Source organism: Leptopilina boulardi, unplaced genomic scaffold, assembly GCF_019393585.1.
Source record: "Leptopilina boulardi isolate dan_hultmark-lab unplaced genomic scaffold, ZJU_Lbou_2.1 LbouV2_198, whole genome shotgun sequence".
Taxonomy (NCBI): Eukaryota; Metazoa; Arthropoda; class Insecta; order Hymenoptera; family Figitidae; genus Leptopilina; species Leptopilina boulardi.
Window position 1 is genome coordinate 60,490 of NW_026137749.1, and position 9,426 is coordinate 69,915.

Sequence of the window (9,426 nt, forward strand, 5' to 3'; positions counted from 1 at the left end):
GCTGCAATTTAACCAAGTACATAATTTCCGAGATTGCCAGAGATGGCGCCACCAGTTTTTACAATGTGGGGAATAGCAGGCTTGTTGCTTCCCCTCTTCCGCTGATCTCCCTCCATGCGTAGAGTGGGATAGGACGAATGATAGTTAGTTCATATAGAGTCTCGAGACTGACACGACAAATGTATTACAATTATATTATTATATAGAAGATAGAATTTAGTGGAGTGATAATAAATTATCTTGTTATATTATTAAATAATGATTATTTAATATTATCCCGAACACAATAATGGGAATGATAAATAATTATTTATTGTATTAAATATTTCCCACAATTGGTGACCCCGACGTGATCGGGATAGCGTCGTGTTGTGAATCTATCAATATCACAAAAGAAATGGTCAATCGAAATATTATTTTAAATTAATTAAATTAAAGAAATTTTTTCTGAATTTCTCCAAATAAAATCGTGAAATTCTCACATGTATTTTGGCAAATTTTGGAACTTTCTCATTCGAGCACATGTTCATGTCATGGTGCCACCATATTGTTTGTGATAACAATTTTACTTGGATATTCTCCACTCTCGAGGTATATTGATTTTAATATTTGACCAGAGAAGACACAGCAATGTTTTATTTGAAAACATTAATTTTGAATCAACACCAATATACCTTTTGACTGATGTGAGTTAACCTCGGAAATTGACGTATAACCAAATTTGGAGTAACGATTGGAGAGCCGAATTTGGAATTCCTGATGTTGGTGAGACAAGCTGTTTAAGGGGAGGTTCTCATTGCGGCGACGAAAAGAAGTCCAAGATGTAACATTTTTTTGCAAGAAACTGTTATGACATATCGATCTAGGTTTTTTTTATAAATAAAGATACATCCTTAAGCTTTTAAAAAATATTTTTTGTTTTCAAAAATTTTTAAAATGGCGGCCAATATGGCGATTTGAAAAACCAATGTTTTTTTTAATAAGTGAAACGGTGGGCACTCTGCACTCGCCAATTTTTAACCTAGAACAAAAAACCAAAATTTTTTAGAAAGCTGACATCCTAAAGAATAGGTTATACCTGTAAAATGGCCAAAAAGTTATATAAATGACAAAATGGCGGACACTTTTTTTAAAATATGCGATTTTTGCACTATTTTTTCATGTTTAACCCCTTGTAAAAAAGGGTTATTGTTAACAATTATACCATATTATTGGTATAACCCCAGCAGAATTTAGTTATCTTTCATTTGCCGGAAACCGGAAGTCAATTGGTTGAATAGTTTAGACGCTACAGTGCCCACCAGTTTGAAAAATCTTGTTTCGAGAAAAACGCGTTTAAAGTTTTGGGAAAATTTTGAAGCATTTTTATGTGTAATATCTGTCTACTCTTAAAAAGCGATTCAAATGCCTGAAATTCCTTACTCGGGAGTTTTTGGGGTCGCTGATTACGAATATGATATCAGATTTTCAAAATTCAAAACAGCGGAACCAATATGGCGGAAGACTTACGACCTCAGCGGTTTTCAGCCTCGGAACGTCGGTGAGTTCAAGACGCTATAGAAACGAAAATATTCTTCGGATCAAAAAATCGCTTTACAGACACATTCCACACATATATAGCTTTCAAAAAATGCAATAAAAAAAATATATTTTTTTTTACTCCCGCAATGGGAACCTCCCCTTAATTAAGGAAAATTAAAATTATTTTCACGCTTTCTGAAAGTAGCGCATGGGCATCACTATTCTGAGCCCATGCAAACAGGTGCGTAAAGCAAACATAACCTGTTTTTTGCAAACTAATAACTTTCAGATTTTTCTTTCCCTTATACCTTTTTTTCTCCTTTTCATGAGAAGTGTTCGAGCGATGTTTGTAACCAATGACTACTGAGGATTTCTTGAGGAACTTAATCAACGACTCACGACAGGAAGGAAATTTTGATTTTATTGCCTAATTCACAATCTACACATGGATTTTTTAATCCTGGTTTCCGGCCATTTTTTCTTCGAGAGGGAGTACGCAGCCTACGGAACCATCATATTTGGAGTTATCGTTTTGTCTTATTTATTGCTTGTAAGTAGTATGAATGTTTTCGATCGCGATTATTTTTATTTACATTGACGAATTTAAGTGATTATAATCTTTGCACAAAATTAATATTGATTGCTTAATATTTTCAAGTGAATTTTCTTTCTAAAAAAAAAAAGATTATTTAAAAATTCTTATTTAATTAGGAATCGAGATAAAAAATTGTATTTTTTGCATTTACGTGAATGAATTTATTAACTTGGTTTAACGAATTTTACTTAAAAATTTACTTGCCATTTATCTAAATTTCATATAAAATGCGAATCACTTTAAATACACCGAATTATGTTGACAATTTCAGCTGGTTATGTTTAATATTTTTTATTTTTAAATCAATAATCTTTAATATGAAATTTGTCACAGATTTTATGAAACAATTCACATAACATATAAATTTAGGACTATTTTTTCATTTTTTCATATAAAAAAAACAAATAGTTTTACATTCGATTTTAACATTTATTGAGCATTGTATTTGATGTGTTTGTGTTGCGAATGATCCCACTCTTAATAGATATTTTGTCTTTTTGTTTCTTTTATTGAATATTGAATATTTTCGTTTCGTTTTTTATTGTCGGCGAAGGAACATTACTCGTATATAGGAATTATTATTTTTTTTTCTTTTTCTTTATCTGCGGTTCGTTACAATGGATGACGAGAATAAGTCGGGCGATTCTGTTCCCGGGGATAACGGGAATGCTGGCCTTGTTCGGGGGGTGATGGACCCGAGTCGGGAACATGTAGATGCTTCTTATCGTATACCTAAACTTTGCAATTTTTTCCGAAATGAACCCGCATTATGGTTCGCTCAGGCAGAACTTATGTTTGATTATTCCCGTCTTACTTCGGAGAGAGCTCGTGCCGGTGCCATTATGGCTGCCATGGATTGTGATGTCATTCAAACCATCGGAGATCTCATAACATCAACCGAACCCATTCGAGACATTTATACGCAGATTAAAAATAGACTTATTGAGAACTTTTCGTCTTCACCCGAGAGTGAATTGCGCGGTCTTTTAAAGGGAGAAATTTTTGGCGATGGAAAGCCTTCCGTTATATTAAATAGGATTCGTCATCTTAGTCGCAATCGATGCAGCGACGAAGTCATCCGTATTATATTTTTAGAACAAATTCCAGCGAATTGTCGAGCCATCCTCGCCTTATCGGAAACGAACGATTTAACAAAACTTGCTACAATCGCGGACAAAATTGTTGACGCAGGACCAATCTATGGTGGATCAGTATCCTCTATTGAGGACAATAATGATTTTAAAAGTAAAATTGATGAACTGTCTCAACGCCTTGATTCTTTATCGACTCGAAATTTTAAAAGCAATAAAAGTTTTAACCGAAATCATAATAGATCCCGATCTCGATCTCAACATAGACATAATTCGAATAAATCATACAATAACAGAAATAATCGATCCCAAAGTCGTGAAAATAGAGAGAAAATTTGTTTTTACCATAAAAAATTTAACAAAAAAGCAATTAAATGCAGACCACCCTGCATGTTCGAAAATTCATCGTCGGAAAACTGAAATCACCACCTCACTCAATCAAGATCAGTTCCACTTCCATTTCAAAACGCCTTTTCGTCAAGGATCGAGAATCCGGATTGACATTTTTAGTCGATTCCGGTTCTGATATATCCTTGATTCCGGCTAGTCACAAAACAAAAAGGAGACCCGCCGAGTCTGTACTTTATGCAGCAAACGATTCGCTGATAAATGCATACGGCGAGCGTCGCATGTCCTTGAATTTTGGTTTTGATCGTTTGATCGTATGGAATTTTAGAATAGCATCTGTACCCTATCCTATTTTGGGGGCAGATCTGTTATCGGCATACGGTCTAAGCGTGGATCTTCGTGGACGTAGATTGATTGATTCTCATTCCGGCATCAATACAGTTTGCGACATTGGAATTGCATCTTGTATTGAAGTAAGTGTGGTGAACAAATCTAATTTTTACATGAAAATATTATCCGAATTTCCTTCCTTAACAGGTTTGACTCAACCAGGAAAAATTTTGTCGCGCGGTATTATGCATCATATCCTTACTAACGGACCTCCGATAGCAGAGAGAGCTCGCAGATTGCCTCCTGAAAAATTAACTATCGCGAAAAACCATTTTCACGAAAAATTGAAATCCGGCGAATATCGCCTTTCAAGCGCATCGTGGGCATCACCACTCCATATGGCCAATCCTCCCAAAAAGGGAGGTGGATGGAGAATTTGCGGTGACTACCGTCGTCTTAATGAACGTACAATTCCGGATAAATATCCCGTACCCTTTGTACAAGATGCATCGACAATTTTGTTTGGTAGAAAGGTTTTTTCGAAGTTGGATCTTCACGCTGCATACAATCAGATACCCATAGCTCCTGACGATATTCCAAAAACAGCCATTATAACACCGTTTGGCTTATTTGAGTCAACAGTCATGACATTTGGTTTGAGAAATGCCGGCGCTACATTCCAGCGCTATATTCATCAGGCATTAGGGGATCTTGACTTCGTATTTTCCTATATAGATGATATTTTGGTTGCCTCCATGACCGTCGAAGAGCATGAACGGCACTTGAGAATTGTTTTTGATCGTTTGAGCAAGGCTTTCCTTCGTTTAAATTTAGATAAATGTATTTTTGGTCAATCTGAAGTGGAATTTTTGGGATATTCAATTGATGAGAAAGGTATCAAACCTCTTCCTGATAGAGTTAGGGCGATTCTCGATTTTCCCAAACCTCGTAACGTTATCGAAATGAGACGATTTTTGGGCCTAATAAACTTTTACCGGAAGTGTTTACCTCGAGCAGCCGATTATCAGGGAGCCTTGACAATTAAGACAATTGTCTTATATATCTCAGTTTACAACTTCCTTAGAATACTTACCTGGAAACGAAAATGTGGTTGCGGATTGTCTTTCCCGCGTTGACCTTATACGTCTGGCATCGGATGTAAGCCTATTGGAATTGTCAGAAGCGCAGAATGATGATTCAGAACTTAAAATTCTTTTAGAGGACAATTTCACCTGTCTCAACTTAAGACGTATTCTGTGGGGTCCTGATCACACCCCAATAGTTTGCGACTTATCAGGAGAAGTTCTGCGCCCTTATATTCCCAAGGTATTTCGAAGACGTATATTTGACATTTTCCATGGTCCAGCGCATCCGAGCGCCAAAGTATCAGGGAAAAATATAGGAAAGAGTTATATTTGGCCAGGAATGAACAAGAACATTCGAGAGTGGTGTAGGGAGTGTCTTCCTTGTCAGAAATCGAAAATATCTCGACACAATATCCTGTTGCCGTCACAATTCGTGGCCCCTGAAGATAGATTCCGCCATGTCCACATCGACATCGTTGGACCAATGGCTTCCTGTGATGGTTTTAGATATTGCCTCACAATAATTGATCGTTTCTCGCGTTGGATCGAGGCGATTCCGTTGAGGAATATAGAGGCACTAACCGTGTATCGCGCGTTTGTGGATGGATGGATTACTCGTTTTGGAACTCCTGAAACCCTTACCACAGATCAGGGTAGCCAATTCGAGTCAACCATTTTCAAATCATTACTTCATCTTTCTGGATGTAAGCGTATTCGAACTACAGCCTATCACCCCGCGGCAAACGGTTTAATTGAACGATGTCATCGCACCCTAAAGGCTGCCATAATGTGCCATGGTAACGAAAAATGGACTCACGTATTGTCGACTGTATTACTTGGATTGAGAACAAACGTTCTTGATTCGGGGGCATCACCCGCCGAATACCTGTATGGAACTACTTTGAAGATTCCAGGAGAGTTCGTTCTCCCCGAGGAATTTAATCCTGACCCGCAGATATTCCTTGAAGAATTTCGTGAACACATTAAACTCATTAAACCAATTCCTGTAGAGCACAGACATAAAAGGAAGATTTTCGTTTATAAAAATTTAAATTCATGTTCACACGTTTTTCTCAAACGCAACGGTGTTAGGAAATCTTTAGAATCACCATACTCGGGACCACATAAGGTAATTAAAAGAGTAAATGATAGGATTTTTGACATTGACGTTAACGGTATTAAAAAATCGGTTTCCGTAGAAAACATCAAACCGGCATTCTTTGCCCGGGAGGATTTGAATTTATCGAATGACTGTAGTAAGAGTATTGCGTCTGATGTTCCTTCGAACGATATTGTAATTCTTCCAACAAATAATATTATACCTTCGAACGACAATTCTAAACCAATTGGAAAAACAAATAATATTGTACCTTCGAACGATAATTCTAAACCAATTGGAAAAACTAATAATATTGTATCTTCGAACGACAATTCTAACCCAATTGGAAAAACTAACAATATTGCAATTCCTAAAATTAAAACATACAGCAATAAGAAAAAGAAGGTCACATTTAATTTTACTCATAAATTAGATCATAATTATTCTAGTATACGTTAGTTGGAATTAAGAAAATCACGTGATATTAGATAAATCAAATTATTTTTTTTTTACTATATATTTTATATATAATGTATTTTCTTTAAATAAAAAAAAAACGTATCGTTAAACACTCGGGGGAGAGTATGTGGGGAATAGCAGGCTTGTTGCTTCCCCTCTTCCGCTGATCTCCCTCCATGCGTAGAGTGGGATAGGACGAATGATAGTTAGTTCATATAGAGTCTCGAGACTGACACGACAAATGTATTACAATTATATTATTATATAGAAGATAGAATTTAGTGGAGTGATAATAAATTATCTTGTTATATTATTAAATAATGATTATTTAATATTATCCCGAACACAATAATGGGAATGATAAATAATTATTTATTGTATTAAATATTTCCCACAACAATACAGTGCGAGCATGTTTTCTTCCAAGCTTTTGCTTTGAAAGAAAATAAAAAGTGAATTTTAAAATGCAGAATAAAGTTATACAAATAATTATTGATTTCATAATTGTTTCTCGTCCAAAATTACGGACATGATTGCAGATTTTTTGTTACACTCATCGAGAACTTTTTATTATCATATGCGATCGGTAATGTAGTAACTCATTAGTTTTCACAGGTTTTCACAACACTATTCACATTTGATAAAAACTTAATTATTATTTAATAATTCGTATTGCAAACACTCAAATTAAATCAATTTTACACTTTTTTATAAATATCAGTTGTTTTTGCCGTTAATTTATATTCTTTTCATGAAAATAGCACGAAAATAATTGTACAGCTGAACTGATCAGGTACCTCGCGCACATTTCCATTCATTATTAATTATTTAATTCTTTATTAATTACAAATTTTGTACGAATTTACTCTATAAACATTCATTTACCCTTTTATCAACTTTTTTTTATCATAATAAGTCGATTAATAGCTTTTCTATACGTTTTTTACATGTTTACCTAATGTCTACCTAAAGTCCACTTAGTTAAGTAGACATTACGCAAATCGAATCCGCCAGGGTCCGTTTAACTAAAAGAACAACATAAAATTTATAACCATCAATTCGCCACATGGCCATGATCGTGTTCTGTCCTGTTTACTAAATCATATTCATAATATGATTCAAGTCATTACACTAACGAAATAGTTGTCCATTTAATCTTTTAATTCATTTTTTAATTAAAATTTAGAATAATATATTATTAATATATTATAAATTAACAACTTTAACAGTTTTTAATTTTAAAAATCATTGAGATATATGAAAAATATATTCACTCCCCACGTGGAAATAATTATTTCCGCTTTAAATAGTCCTAATTAATTAGTTAGAGTAGGGTGGGGTGAAAAAGCCACTTTTGAGTTTGTTGCTTCATAAAATCCGTAATTTTTAATATTTTTTCAAACTATAAAATAGCTTTGAAAGTGTAGCTTTTTAGCTACAAAATCGTTGTTGAAAATTGTTTGTAGCTAATGAGAAAACTGAGCTCTACGTATTTTAAAAAAGCACTACAAGTGGCTTTTTTATACCACCTAGTAGAGTGAACAAACCAGTTTGCAACTTAGGCAAAAAATGTTACTCATTTTAATTTTTTTATGTTTTTTTCTTTTTTTTTAATAAAAAATAGTATTATTATTTGCATCTTTTATAATTAATTAGCTCTTTTTATACACTTGGAGCAATACAAAAAATTATTTACCTGGTCACTTTGTCCAGTACAAATTTACAACGCTTTTTCCTCGTCCAAACGAAATTCCGCGACGAATTTCATATTTTTTTGGGGGTAAAAGTAAACTTTTTTTTAATAAAAAATCTTCTCCGCACTAAATTTTATTTTGTAGTTTTTTATTTCTGTTTAAATAAATACAATTTTTTTTGAATAAAAAAAGGTTAAAATGAATACGAGACAAATAAACATCTTTTGCTTTTTTATGTGTATCAGATGCATGGCTTTTAACCCTCCGCGACTATTTTTACAAAAAACTATAATAATCTCCAAACCAAGACAAATTAAAAAAATAAATAACACATACGTGTTCAATACACTTTTCTCTCACTGTACAAACATTTAGTTTTATTTTCTCTCCATAAGGACTAATAATAATAATAATATATTCGATAAGTTGACCGAAATTTCGTGTGCAAAGTAGTTCAAAACTAAATTTTACAATACAAACTATAATTTTGAAGATAAAACAGTCAAATTAGGATTAAAAGTTGCGTTTTATCTAATAGATTTTATATTCTAAATGGCTAATGAAACGGTGGAATATTTTTAGTATAGAACCCAAATGGCTTTTTTCCCCATGGCATTTTTACCCCACTCTACATTATTTATTTTTTTGTTTTGTAGTAAAGCTCAAACTATTTACAAAATAAATTTTATTTTTTGAAATATCTTCAGAATTTTCACAGTTAATCTAATATTTCAATATTTAGAAGTTGAAGTCAGCAACGTCTATCATAAACGATTTTTAAAAAAATTTTATTTTTTAAGAGGAAAGTAGTGAAATAATAAGTAGTGAATAAAATTTAATTTACCCTGCAGAAGCTTTGTGATTTGAAGAACACGATTTTTTATATGCCCTTGGTTTAGGATAAGATAGAAGCAACCGTGAATTTATGTTCGTTAAGTAATTACAACTGAAGGAAAAAATTCTCTGCAGGCCTTGGATTGTAAAATTTTTTCAAGTTTTTTAGAACTACTTTAATAAATGTAAAATTAAATTTAATTCTGCTTTATAGTATACCATTATAGTGATTGACTTACATTTTAAATGATAAAGCAGGAAATACAAAAAATTTTCAAATAAATGTTTACAATTTTTCTATTTCAAAAATTGATTTAAATTATACTCCCCAAAACTTTCCGGAAATTAACTTTTGATAAGTTTTAATAAA